Source organism: Cupressus sempervirens, chromosome 1 (assembly GCF_028749045.1).
Source record: "Cupressus sempervirens isolate cs-2001-9-10 chromosome 1, ASM2874904v1, whole genome shotgun sequence".
Taxonomy (NCBI): domain Eukaryota; kingdom Viridiplantae; phylum Streptophyta; class Pinopsida; order Cupressales; family Cupressaceae; genus Cupressus; species Cupressus sempervirens.
This window is the reverse complement of record NC_143118.1, coordinates 739,257,605-739,273,328: the sequence shown is the minus strand read 5'-3', so window position 1 is coordinate 739,273,328 and position 15,724 is coordinate 739,257,605.

The following is a 15,724-nucleotide window of genomic DNA, read 5'->3' as shown; positions in this document are numbered from 1 at the left end:
AATCCTTCCAAATTCTATTCTAAATATTGTTATTGTTAGCATACAAAATCTTCATGTCCATGACCTTGGTTTCCATCCCAAGATTAGTCCTTTTTGCCTTGAAATCTTGTTGCTGAATTTCCTCCCAAATCTTTTAATTGGTGGGTTTGTAAATGCATTCTATCCAATAACATATTTTATCATCTACATCTAGAAAAGCTTTGAGATTGAGCTTCCTACTTTTATGAGTCCCACCAAGGTATCTTCCCACCATGTCCTATACTAGGAGAGTAATTAGCACTATGCTTCTCTTCTTATGCATCAAAATATAAATCCAATTGGGAGTAGAAACATTACCTTGAATTTGAAAGGTTTGAGTTTCCACATAGGTACCAACAACTAGTGCACACATATTAGGGGTACTAAACCCATCATATGACTTTTGATTCTAATCCATTTTATCTAGCACCTTCACAAGGTTCTTTGTGCTAGACTTCATATTTTGTTCTTCACCACTGGAATCATTGTTTTGGATAACTATAACTTCCTTTATCTTTTTCCCTCTTAAACTACAAGAGTGGGTGCTGCTTGTATGTGCCTGAATTTAAATTTGAATTGGTTCATTTAAATGGGTTATACCTTTGTCTTCCAAAACCTATTACCTATAGGGGAATAGGGTATGACCTTGTTAGTACCGAGGTGTAATATAAATGAAATAGAACTAGTTGAGGCCATTTGTAGGGGTTCTCTACATCTTTCAATCTTTGCAACTTTTTAAGTTGAAGCCAAGCCTATATTTTGTCAATCACTAGGATGGTTCTAGCATGGATGTATTCCTCTTCTGGCCTATTCCAATCCACGAAGAGAAGTAGGAGTTCAAAAGGAAAATTGAAAGAGGAAAGTAATATGAAAAAAGTAGAGAATTGACTTTCTAAAAAGGTATAAATGATATTGAAAGGATGTGAACCTTTGAAAGGGTCATTATTATGAATAGTTTCTACTCTTCAAAAATATTGTAATTATAAAGTATTGGGACTTTTCCAAATGATTTTAGATATGAAGTGATGTGAATTTTTGAAAGGATTATAAGCATGTAGTTTTGTGAATTTTCAAAGGACTTTTATTATGAAAGGTTGTGACTCTTTGAAAAGAAGAAATAGAAAAAGGTGCATTTTATTCTTTCCTTATAATTAGAAAAGGAATGATTTTTAGAAAGTAAATATAGAGTTGAGATAATCTAGATGGAATAATTTATTCAAGAGCCAATTAAGGATAGAGCCACATGGACCAAGAGAAGAGGAAGGTAAGAAAGGTGTGTTTGTGGATTATATTTTCTTAATTATGTTCATGTTTTTATTTATATTAATGAATCATACTTGTACGTAATTTATACATATAAATATGTATATGTAAAGGTGGAATTTGAAATGGATAACACACATGACTTAATGGTTAATGGTTTGAGATCAAGATAGTCCTTTTTAGATTAATAAATAATATTAACGTTCATTAAAGGTTAATTGATCAATGAAATCTCTTATGGGGATAAGATTTCAGCATAATTTCTATAGTGGCAATATCATAGCTAGGCCTGACCTCCCATTTATCTAACATGATGAAGTAGATCACAAAATCTCACTGTCAGCAATAGAGATGGGTATAACTACCCATTTTTCAAACAAAATAGATACAGACATATAGTGTTGGTATCAGAGATGGGCAAAATGCCTATTAGGAAAAACACTTTCTAAAATGATATGCCCTCTATAATGTTGGTATCCAATAGATTTTATCTCCATCTGACAAACATGCCTAAGGAAATATAATGATAAGAATATTTTGATGGTGTCAACATATGCATATGTGAGCCTTAAGGGGTGCACTCTAGAAAATATGGTTGAACACCTAATAGTTAGGAAACACAATCTAGAGACATCTTTAAGGTAGGGGTAGGATAGAGGGTAGACTAGTGAAATATATTTTATTATTGTATAAATTCTAACATTTCTTTTGCAAGTATTATTGTCTTCACTAGTGGGAACATTACAGTAATATGATAGAGATCATAGTGCATCCTCTCAAAATCAACTTAAAGGTTATTTAATTTTCTTTTATCATCCTAATAATACATATGAATAGTTAAGATAAATAATTTATACTCAATTTAAATAAAAAAATCCATTTAGTATTGCTAACAATGAAATTGGTCAAAGAGGTAAGTGTGTGCATGATAAATAAAGTGAGTAATATATATAGAAGTCAAAGAATAACAAAGAAAACCTAGTGGAAAGGAAATTCTAGATATAGTTGAATAAAAATTCTTCAAATTGGGTAAAATAGGAACAATCTTCATATTCTCATTATTTACGTAAATAGGGGAATGCCCCTATATATTTTTGTATCTTTTAGTGGATGTAAATCCTTGGAAAAGACTGGAGGTTTTCTTGACTCCATTCTTTGGTTCCCACTTGAATAGAGAAAAAATGTATAAATTTTGTCAATTAATAATAAAAAATTGGCCTTAGCGTTTTAGCAATCAAAAGAAAAAGAAATTATTATTTTTTCTTCTAAAAAAACATCCCAATAAATGCAAGATTATGTTATAGCTTTGGAAAATGCAAAGTGCATTGAATAAAATAATTTTTTCCTTTCTCATTTTTTAGTTTGTCTTGAAAAAGAGGGTGAAATGAAGACACTTTTATATTCTACATTAGACCTTCATTTTCAAGCTCTATAAATTTCAACTAGCCCTCAACCCATCTCTTTTGGTTAATCCCCTAGCCACTATGACTCCACAGGTCTCCATTGACTCGAACCCTGGGTTGACCTCAACAAGAGCTATAAACAAAATCCCCTAGAATCGAAAAGGACATTATCATTATTGATTCCAATATTGATACTAGATGTAGCAATAAAGTTTCTAGGAGATCTAGCAAGAGGCTCAAACTCGATACAAGTTAACAATGAGGAGAAGGACACAAGACATGAAAACAAAACTAGCCACTCCCTCTATAGATTTCTAGAAAATGTTTGGTTCATGACCCTAGTGGACAAGCTAGCCAAGGAAGAGGATGAAAACCTATTAAGGAGAACCTGGGTGATAAAGTTGGGTGTCATCCCCTGTGTTGTTTTTATTTTTAATTTTTGTTATGTCCTAGTATATTTTGAATTTCATGCCCTTGGAGGAAAATTTTGTTAAGCTGAAACACTAGTTGTTTTATAGTAGTACCTATAGATTATGCTGCTACTATATTTTTGGTCTAGATCTTATGATAGTATGTTTGTTTTTTATAACACTATTATTAAAAGGACTAGGTTATTTTTTGGGGCAATAATATGTTTTTCATGTCTAGAAAAGGAATTGGTAGAACTGTTGTCATTTGACACCTGCTTGGCCTGTAGACTATTGTACTATAGGGTTAGCACCTCTTTTGGTTGCTTTTTAATACATCAAGAACATATGATTGCCTCTTCAAAAATAAACATATCATTTTCATCCCAAAATAAAACATGACCTTTTATAGAGCCACCTCACATCACAAAAAGATCAAATTTACCTATCACTTTTTTTTTGCAAAAAACACTCTTTCTAGAAACAATGTATCCCTTTTAGGTCCTTAAGAAAAATAAAAAACAAAAAAATAAGTTTTTTTAGAATCTTTAAAAGAATTTTCAGTATGACTAATTTCAAATTTATGTAATATAAACTTCTTTCTATAATCAAATTTGTAGTGGTCTATTTTTCCTAATATCTAAGATAGATTCTTCTACATTTCATAAAAGAAAAATCTCTTCTTATGTTGCTACCTCTATTTATAAAGGATACACTTAAATATTTACAAGGAGGGATTATAGTCTGATTTAAGAGTCTTAGGAATTTAGCATCTATTAATTTGGAAGCTCAAAGACTTTTGAGCCTCTATTTTACTAATGTTATCAAATTTGAATGCATTTCTACTTAATTTTTCCTCTTGCCTTTCCGTTATTCCTCTATGATTTAATATTTCTTAAAACATACAAAGCTTAACTCAAATGTAAACCTTCAATATTTATGTCAAACATGGTTCAACCTATACCAACATAGCTCAAGTCTAATTTGAAGCATATTTGAACAAGTTAATTTTGTGAAGCCTTGGGATCTAATGTAAAATATTTCCATTTTTCCTGACAAGTTCATCCCTTTGTAAATTCAATCCTAAAATCTATTTAAAATAAAGCTTTCCCTTATCATTTCTACACACTACAAGATCTCTTCAAATCTACTCTCAAGAATTCAATTATGCATTCAAGGAATTCAAGAAAGAATGAAAGAACCCATTTAAGGAATTATATACATCCATAGATCAATAATTTCCTTCGTAGATATAGTTTCTTTCTTTAAAGGTGAAAGGACTTTCCCGTCAAGGGAAGAGATATTCATCCATTCTTGTTCTTATTTGTTTAAGTAGCTATAACATACATACATCTATGACCTCTGATTGGCGAAACTTTTGACTTAGCCCATAAGTGATTATATCCTACATTCTAATTTCCAACTTTTGACATATATTTATCAAAGTATCCTATTTTATGATATATATACGGAAGCAAATAATGTGGCAGTCGTTCTTAGCAACATTATTGTTGCCTTCTCGAAACCAATAATGTAGAATGAATAAATTTATTAGGGTACGAAAATAAAAAAAGAGGCAATTGATTACGGCAAGGTAGTTAGTAAAATTGGAGATTTTGAATATCTTTTTATTGATGAAAACTATGCATTCGGACATGAAGTGTAAAGATGGTTGTACCGAAATCAAGTTCATGCATCAAAATCGGAAATTTTTTAACTTTTTTTTGGCGGTTTTGCTTGTGCTATTTTATTTTGGCATTTCTCTTTTAACAGAAAGTTACATTTCGAGTTCATTTGGTCTTGAAAAAAGTTGACGAAATTTTACCATGGGCAGAGCTTTAAAAATGAGGGAGCCAGGGAACAATGATTTTTGGAAAAAAATAACTGGAAGTGTTGGAGAAGTTTGATAAATTTGTTCTTGTGCCTTATATGACCATAATGAAGGATGAAAATCAAAACATTACATAGGCATCTATCAATGGCTAGGACACGTGCACAATGATTCGTGTTAGGGATCATCTCAAGTTGGATATCTATATTATGGAACTTATCATAATAAGACTCCAAAGAGAAGCTATATATTTTTACCCTAACAAATAAATTGCAAAGGAAGCTGTTGAAAATTTTCCTAAGGCTAAAGATGAGGCTTTTGTTAGTGAAAAGGTGGAAGAAGGTGTGTTGTGTTTGCTTGTTCAATTAAAAAATTGTGGAAACAAGTTCATCAAGTTGTAATCCAGAATTTGACTTGTGATGGGACATATGACAAGGCTCTTAGCTATTATTTTTGTCATGCTCAATCACTTTTGATATAAAATTAGGGTTTGTTTCCATTTTTATCTGATGTGTTTTCTTGGTAACAATATCAAGGAGATTAAGGTAAAACCTAACAAACTCATTTTTCTTAAAGCATTTATAAGTTTAATTTTCGAGGTCATAAAGGATCAGATGGAGGAATCTCTCTCTTCTTATGTCCTTGCTAAAAATGAAAAATCCCTAGAACTCTAGTTGGTAGTAAATTGTCTTTAAATTGACATACTTGCCTTTTAAGTCTCCTGAGCTCCCTCCTCTTCATTATTCCCACTTTGGACCATTGATATGCTCATGCTCACTCTTCTTTTCCTCCTTTACCTCTTCTCTTTTACATATTTAAACCTTCTCTCTCTAATATATGCCTAAGCTCTCTATGGTACCTAGAACCTATCCTCTTAGCCTAGGTCAACCTATGTTATACTAGTCCTTGATAGTTTTTGATCTTGAGGCCTGAAAGTCCTCGACGGTTTAATTAGTTAATGACAATTATCCATTGGTTCTACATTTCTTTCTTACAAAAAAAATCATATATAAGATGACATGAAGGCTTCACCTCATATGCAACTCATATCTCAAGCATCTCATTCTCAAGCATTGCTCTCTAGTGAATATTTTCAGTATTTTGCATTCAAGGAGTTCAAGTATTCAAGCATTTTTGAAGCATTTAAGAGGGGATATTTTATCTAGAATTGGAGAATACTTTGGGAGCATTTCCTCTTCAAGATCTACCATACTGTTGGCCATCAAGGGAGGAGATCTACATTGAATAATTCAGCCTCTTCATTGATGCATATCTATATCCATGGCACCATGGTGGAGCTATGATATATCCATTGCAAAGTGTTGAGGTATCCTACATTCCCAATTCGAGATCTACATTATAAACACAGTACATAAAAATAAGGTGAATCTTAAAATTCATCTTTTTATTTATAGTCATTTGCATTTGCATTTGCATTTATCCTTTATGGTTAATTTCTTAACCTAGAGCTTGACCAAGGAAAGCCCTCATCAAACCCCAACCCCCAAACCTTTCTTTCTTGTGGTGATTTGTAGTTTGGGAGCAAAAAGAGTTATAGACCTAGAACCTATGGTTTTCAAAAAAATTGATTCATTAGTCTCAAAACTATGGACTATATCAGCCTAGCTGTAAGACATCCTTCCATGTCAACCTAGTCCTTTAATATGAGATTCTAGGGAAATTTATGGTTTTTGTTCCTTTTCTTCATTTAATTTTGAGATCTTCAAACATAAGTTCACAAAATATTAAGATCCAAAAGTTTTTTAGAATAAACACATCTTCCTCTACATATTTCATAGTGATTCTTTTACATTTCATTCAATATCTTTACCTTATATTTGCATCCTAATTGGGCTGATTGTAATCACATAGCATCTAGATTTATGTTTCCTATGAAATTAGTTCAAATTCACATTCACATTATCCTATTAAGGACCTAAGAGGGTTTATGTCTTTTTATTGTATTCCTCTTTATAACCCATATTTTGTATTAGCACCTTTCTTCCTTGTCCTAGCTAATCTAATTTAGATAATAAATGGAATTATAATTGCAAATCCCCCTCTTTTCCTCATATATGTATATGTATGTGTATGTGTATGTATGTATGTATGTATGTATGTATGTATATATGTATACATATATATATATACATATATATACATTTATACACACACACACACACACATACATATTTAGATAATAAATGGAATTATACTTGCAAATCTTCCTCTTTTCCTCATATATGTGTGTGTGTGTGTGTGTGTGTGTGTGTGTGTGTGTGTGTGTGTACACACACATATACATATACATATACATATACATATACATATACATATACATAAATGGCTCAGTTCCTTGTAAAGTGGAGGCTTATATTCTATTAAAGAACTTCCATTTTACCACTTAATAGGTACCAAAGGTAATGATAAGATAATGATGGCTGAAATTGGGAAAGTAAAAAGGGAGTTAGCTCAATGTAATAAGAAGAGTTCAAAATATAAGGAAATGGATTTAGAATCTAAAGAAGCCAGTGAAGAAAATTCCAAAAGTCTTGAAACAAAGGAGGATGTAGAGAGTGATTTGTTTATTGGGGCAATGGAAAAAAGAAAGGCCACCAAGTACTTGAACCTCCCATATTTTTGTTCATTCTCAAGATGTGAAGGATGGTTTGTAGAAGAGGGAGGAGAGGGAAGGAAAAAATATGAAAACACATTAAAACTATACTCATATAGGAAAAACTAGATTTATATATTCCTATAGACAATATATTCTTATGTATAGAAAATTTATCTCTTAGCTTTCTTGATTCTGGTTTGTTTCTAGTTTTAGTATAAGTTGACAAGTTTTAGCAGATCTGAAAATGTTTTCCTCTAATAACCCTCAAAGTGAGAACATTTTCTTTCTCCTTCTCTCATATCACTTACAAGTTTTCATACACTAATCTAATATCTTATTATATAAAATAGTATGTGAATTTTTTTTACTTACTTTACTTGCATATATACTTCTACATATTTATTTCTAAATATTTCTATACATGAAATTTAAAATAAAACCAACCTAGATCATAGAATTAACACTTTATATTAGGTATAAATTCATTATGATCCCTTGAATCACTTTTTTTTTCTAATATTATTTTCACCTCAAAAGAGGAAATATTTTAGGACCCCCCTTCTTTTCCAAATGTTTAGATCTAGGAAGCCACAATCCATCATTGGTTACCATTGTTGGTGATATATTCTTGGTGAAATAGACTAAAAACATTTCCACTCTAATATTTGTGTTAATTATATGTTCTATCTAGTTCTAATTTATTTTATTGTTTGCATCTAATTGGATTTCTTTTGAATTTCCATTATTGTGTATCTAATTCTTTCATGATTCTTTCCTTTTGACTAGGTATCTATGTCTTCTTCATTTCATCATCATTTGATCATGAAGTTAGATTCCATTTATATGTAAGTTGACTTACTTAGATCATTACACCTTCATATTTATATCTACTTTCTTTTCATTTCATTATTTGCATTTATATATAGATTTCACTATGTATGTAATATGCTATATTACATTTTTACATTGCATTGCATATTATATAAAGATATTTTTATATTGTTATTGTATGTATACTACCTACCCTTCTTATTTCTAGGAAAAGAGATTCAATTCCACTAGTTTTATTCTTGGAGGAATCCATGTCAATAAAAAATCCCATATATGATTTGATTAGTTTACTATGCTATGTATTTCCAATTATCTTTTTTATGGTTATAATGTTGTACTTCTAAACTCTAAGGCTCCATAAGTTTCCCTTAATCTATTACCTCATTTACAATCAAACATGATCAATACTAATTATTCCTCCTAAATCACTTCAAACAACTTAGATCAAAGTGGCTTGTCCTTATGACACTTCTATTGAAGAGTTTATTTTCAAAAACCTAGATATGGAAAGTTTCCTCCTTAAATAGGTGCACACACATTTTCTATATAAAAATTCCCTCACTTAACCTCATATACAACCATTCAATTATTAATCTATCTCCTATTGTGTAACATATTGTGCGTTAGATAAAAATGAATAGGCTCGAGGCCTTGACATTGGAAAAGGCTATAGAAATGGAATAGTTATAAGACATTGATGATATTTGTGCATAGGAAGTAAAAATTTAGCTATCTATCAACATAGAGACTTAAGCATTTGTTAAGGAGATAGTTGATGGTCTTCATGATTTAGTTCCTGCAAAGAAAAATATACTTGAAGTTTGATATGCCTAAAGCTAATCTCAAGTGAAATCATTAGAAATTTAATAACAAGCTTAAAGAATTCAGTAAATATATTAAAGAAATGATGAAGAGGAAGTTAGACTCTCTCCAAACCTTGCAAGTTAAGTTCGTGAAAAAACTAAATAAAGGAGGAAAGAGTCAATGACATCAACCAAAAAGGTTGGTCCAACTAATTCATTCTCAAAATCAGGTACTTAATTATGCCTCTTTCTTGCAGATGCTTTGAGAATTAAATTTAGGATGGAAGATGATCAAGACACCTTATTGTGATTCTATAGTTTTCATTTAGGTTCTATCTAAATGAATTGGGATGCCTTCTTATTGATTTAATTATAACATACAATGTCTACTTATTCTAGTTGGGGTAGCACTTTCTCATATACTAATCTAATATATGATTAGAAAGTAGCCAACCTTATAGGGTTACCAACTTTTGTCTAACTATTGTGGTTGATGTCACTATAAAGTGTCATTAAGACAATCAAAATAGAGAGTTTCCCTCTATAATTGTTAGGACCATAATGATTCTATTATTTCTTAGACTAAAAATAGATAAGATTTTTCTTGTGATAATTATTGTTGATTCAAGTGGACTAATTACAATAACCAATGTCTCATAAATCAACCCTTTCCTCTTCTCCCTTTAGAGATGAAACTAATAAGCTAGAGTAGGTACCCTTTTTAAAGCCTAACTATAAAAATGGTATCTTATACCTTAAGCTACAACATGAGAGTAATGGAAACTATAGAGCTTACAATGCCCAAACGAAGCTTTGTAAATGAAAAATGGCTCAAATTTACATCTTAAAATGTAAAAAATTTATACTAGAGAAGGTGATCATTGACAAAGCACAAGAGTGGCCAATGAGAATATAGACAACAAAGTTTATGAGAACATATTTGTGATAAAGATTTTTGAAAGTTGGAAGGGTATTGAAAAGGAAATTAAAATCATCATGAACTAAGCCAAGCACTCCTAGTTGAAAATTGAATTGAAGATCATAAAAGAGTCAAGAGATCCTCATTAATCGCATTAATGAGTTGATTGACTTCTGATGACACACCTAGAGAACATGATTCTCACTACGCACATTTTGCAACAGTAGAAGAAGAACATAGTGTTCATGGCTCATATATCAATGTTGAAAATAAATTGATTTATTCAACTCATTAATTTCCATGATTGCCCTACTCCAATGGATGCAGTCATTCACGATGGCCGCCCTTAAACATCGTACAGTATAGAGAAAAGTATGAAAAATAAATAAATTCAACTTTGACTATTTAACACTTTTAATATTGAAATGAAGCTCAGTATATGATGTTTAAACCATCTAATTGAAGATTGAGGTGCAAAATATGTCCCCTTAGAAGACCACCGACAGATGGTGCAGGATTGAATTCCCTTTTCAATACTTAAAATTACACGACGTGCTCCTCTTTTACTCTAAAGAATTTTAAAGGTTTCGTTTTCTCTAAATCTCAATCCTGATGAAACAGTTTTCCAATCACTCTGAGCCCATTCGAGGACCAATCAAATCAAAACAGTTTTGAAATGAATCTGGGCCCATTCGCACTCTAATCTACTCAAAACAGTATGTTAAGGAAGAAAAACTACGAAAACTGTGACAAATTGTTTCATACCAAATAACAATGCCCAAAACTGGGCGACAAGCGTACATAGAAAAGGAGGCTTCATGTATTTGTCTCGATAATTGAATTGGCTCCTAATTGGTGAAAACATTATATTTAGGTTTCACCTGGTCATACAGTCCAGACTCCTAGCACAAGACGACTCTTCTTACAAACAACTCTTCTTATTACAAACAATTCAAATAAGAAAAATCCATATATATACGGGCTGCGTGTCAAAACTAAGAGCAACTGCAGGAGAAGAGAGAAGAAACAAAGAAATACTCAAGCTGTAGTGTAAGCTTCTTATTGTTCTATTTTAAATGCAAACAAAAAATTAGAAGTAGATCAACATCAAACTACTGTTGTATTAACAAAATTACTGAAATAGATGACCTGTAATCATGCAAACTATTAAAAAAACATGATCAGTAATCATATAAGGGCTGTAAGAAGTGATCGAAGATCATGTGTTGATAATGCGCTTGAGAAACCTTGAAAGGGAGATTTGTTGTTATGGTAATGGCAAACTGTTTTTCTAATCAATTTTACCACCATATTGAAATATTAGAAAAAAATATTAAATAAGAGCCATTTCCTTTTTGGATATACATTACATCCCATAAAGGTGCAATTAGTGCTGTAAGCAAATCATTGGTGAACAATAAGTAATCTTATCCAGAAGCGTCACCAAAGCATAATTAAAGAAAACTTATCCACACGTTTAGTTGTGTGTAGAAACAGTAACCTAAACATTAAAAAGTGGTCCTTTCCAAATCAAATACTGTTATCTACTGTGTTTCATGTCACCCGAAGAAACCATAGCTTCTTAATACCCTTAACATCTATCAATATAAGGGCATGACCAGTTACTGACCTTTACGGCGCTGGTGCTTTCAATTTCTGTGAAACCCTAAAAGTCTCCGGCTTCATTTAATATTACACGCCTTCTATATTGTTATATTGTCCAACTCAACCGCAAATCTCCATTTCCATTTCATCCCTGTATAAACACAAAACCACAGAAGTTAATTTGTTTGGGGATAGTATAAATATTGATGGGGAAAGAATAACTATAGATACAAAAATCCCCTAACGAATAACATTCATTAACTTCTTAGAACCAAACAAAAGAATATGAATGACTGACCTCTAGTAGAAGATCCCACAGATGCGCAGATATGAAGCTCGTAAGATGCAACAGTTCTGACTAGTCCAAGGGTTTCTAGTGACACAAAAAGGGCTGTGATGGATCCCTATTGAGGGCGTTAACATTGTACCACTTAGGTGACATACACGTCAATGTGCAGGGAGAAGATAAGATAACCCTAAAACTTGTATTCAATTTATTTGTCTGCTAAAGGGTGCACAAAATTATCGATTCTGGACTCGAGATTTTGATATGATCGCTAGTCCTCATATCTCTTTTTCCATTTTAGGAAAGGATGTCGTTTTATTGCGAATTATATTTTTCCATAACCCTTGTGGTGGTCCCAATGAGATCCGGTCATGTCAAGGATAGCTGGATATGAAATGTATCCCACAAGGTCTCAATAAAAATATATGTATTGGCTGAATTATAGTCGTTTAGTACAATTGCCTAAAACGTACAACCCTACAAGTCGTGTATCCCAATAATGAAGGCCTGTCATCCATTTATAGGTATTATTAAGAAATCTAATTTGCATACTTTTTAACCGCTCACATACGTCGGCCAACGGACATCCGCCTAACAGTCCTATTTTTTTAAATGCCAATTATAAGATGGGATCATCACTTCAGTCAAACATAATCATGCTATTTGTGGAATCAATTTTCTATTTTCCACATTAATAATAGAAAAGAGACTTCTTTTTTAAGAAATTATATTTTATGTTATATTTTTTCTTTATGCTTTCACTTGTAGCCTTGGCACAAGAGTTAGTTCAACAAAGTTGTGTTGTTTACGAACTTTTATTATTATTATTTTACATTATGCATTCTTTCTTTTAGAAGCATAGTCGTACCATTATAAATTGGAAGCAATCCAATCTAATCAAAGTTTACTACATATTCTATGGGAGATCACTAATCCCCTTGGACCTCTCCTTCTTTCTTCATTTTTTGTCCTTTCTCCTAGGTGGAATTGGGGTAAATCCTTTAAGCTCCTATTTTCATGGTGCTAATATCGAGGTGGTATCCATCCCACTAAGTCGTCCATTTCCTTCTTCTATCCACTTGGAATCTTCTCTCTACATTGAAATAGTTGACTCTCATACTTTGCACCTAATTTCTAGGATTTGGAACCTATTTTGGGATCCTAGAGAGATTTTGGAGGTTTTGGCTATAAGGGGTGCAGTGCACCTCTAATGGGCTAGGAAGAGGCACAAAGCACCCCTAATGGGCCTATTACGGAAGTAGTGCACCCCTAATTTGGCCCTACTTTGTGTCCTCTATTCGAGTCCTGTGTAAAGATACCTTTAGGGTGTTAATTTTTAGGCAAGTCAACCTGTGAGAGTTAGTCAATTCCCAATTCTAAATAAGCCCTTTCATTTGGTCCATTTTGATCATCACAATATACATCCACAATCAGGCAAGTTGACCTCTGAGAGTTAGTCAATTCCCACCTCTAAATAAGCCCTTTCATTTGGTCCATTTTAATCATCACAATATACATCCACAATCAACACTAGGTCATGCATGCACAAGAACTCAAGCAAGTCAAATTTTTTTATTTGGTCCTTGAAGCTCTTGAAATATTTCTTGCCTTTGAGCTTGTTGAATTTTATGTCATCTTGATTTTCACTATTTGGAAACCTTGCAACAATATGACCAACTTCTTCACATGAGAAACATATACATGATATTTTACCCTCATATTTACCTTTTCCATTCAGTAACCTTCTAGCAAGAAGGGATTTAGTGGCTTCAAGATCATCCTTAGAATCATCTTCTTCTTCACTCTCAATCTATTTTCTTTTTAATTTTCCTCCTTTTCTACCAAGAGTTAGTTTTGATTTGAATAAAGATTGTACATGTTGTTTGGATTAGGAGAATAGTTATCAAGGTTATCCAACTCAAAAGCAATAAATTTTCCCACTAGTGTATCAAAATTTATATTACTTGCAGGATTTCATCTAATCTCTTGATTAAATAAAACTATAATTGCATATTTAGGAAGAAGAGTTCTTAATATCTTGATGACTATTGTTTCATCATCTATTTTTCCTCCTACATCTTTGATTCTAGTTACACTTTCTTTGATTCTTTCACTGTATTTTGCAATGCTTTTATCTTCTTTCATCTTCATTTGATCAAATTTACCTCTTAGAATTTCTACCTTGGCTCTTTTCACATTTTTATCTCCTCCATAGATTCTTTCTAGTTTATTCCACATAACAAAAGTAGTTGGATAGTTGTTACAAAATACAAGGTTAGGTGTGACCATGTTAGGGGATTGAATCACCCTATTAGGAGTGGTCTTCTTAGAGATCTAGGGAAACCTAAATCTAGAAATGTCACCTTGTTAGGGGATTTACAGAATGACTATTAATTTAATTATGTTAAGATATTTGCCTCACTTCTACAATTGTTAGAGAGTAACATTGATTCAACTGATTGTTGTTGTGGTTTGACCTCTTGATCATTCCTAATCAGAGTATTCATTGTAGCTTAGTCTTCAAACTTCGATGCTATTTACTTAATCAAGTATCCTTCTCAATTCACATCTTTCACATTTTTGTAATTTCTTAATTCAATCCACAACCTGACCATGCCTATATATGATGCTAAATGTCAAGCTATCTTGAATGCCCTTTCACACAAACATTTAAGATCCATTTGTAGGCCTTCATTATCCAATTAATTAACAAAATTAATATGCTGAAAGCCGGCTAACACTAGACTGATCACTCAATTAATATAGAACTTCCTTTGATAACCAACCCAACTTAGTTAACACTAGCTCTTTATATGCTCAACTAAGATCAGTTAGCATTGACTCCTTTGTTAACCTACCAAACTTGGTCAATAATAAAACATGATCAGCTAATACTGGAATCTCCTTAAATGCCCGATTGTGTTCGACTTATACTGTATTTGGTTAAAGCTTGACATTTGTGTAACATCAATGAAAATATACAATTAGATAATTGTTTTCAACAAGTAGATTGACACTTATGACCTTGAAGGAAGATATGAAATATTTTTATTTCCTTTATGACCATGAAAGATTCCAAATTTTGTGTAGGTGAGCAAATTAAGGACTTGACTACTCAACATAGTAAACAGAATGGGAAAGCCTATTATAGGGATTCAAGGTAAGTTGGAGAAAAGGAAATAAAATAGGAAGAGGTTGGAGGAAATTCATGGTAAAGAGAAAGGTCTCTAGTTGGTTACTAAGAAGGAGGATGTTCCTAGGGATGTGGTTTTCTCGAGACTTTCCAAGTAGAGCTCCTTTCTACATAAGTTTGTAGTTGGAAATGTGAATCAAGGATGTAAAATCCTAAGTTCATCACATAACTACCAAGTATATAACAGAGAGATTGAATTCAAAGAGATTCATCCCTTCACTCCCAATTTTTTAAAGAACTATATATAGAAAAAATAGTGCTAACCAAATAAGAAATGAGCACTAATGCAAGATAGGTCAAGAAAGAATAGGGGAAAGGATAATGAAATCCTTGAAAACCCTAGATGAGATAACAAGCTAGAGATATATATGAGTAAATATACTAAAAGGATGGAGAAGATAAAATTCATACCTTTAAAACTTGATTTTATGCTTTTCATATTGATAAAAATAAATGAAAACCATCATATGTGGGCTTGAGACTATGCTATGGACCAAACCCATAAACTGTTTAGCAATCTATCTAGGTCAATCTAGATGATCAAGGTA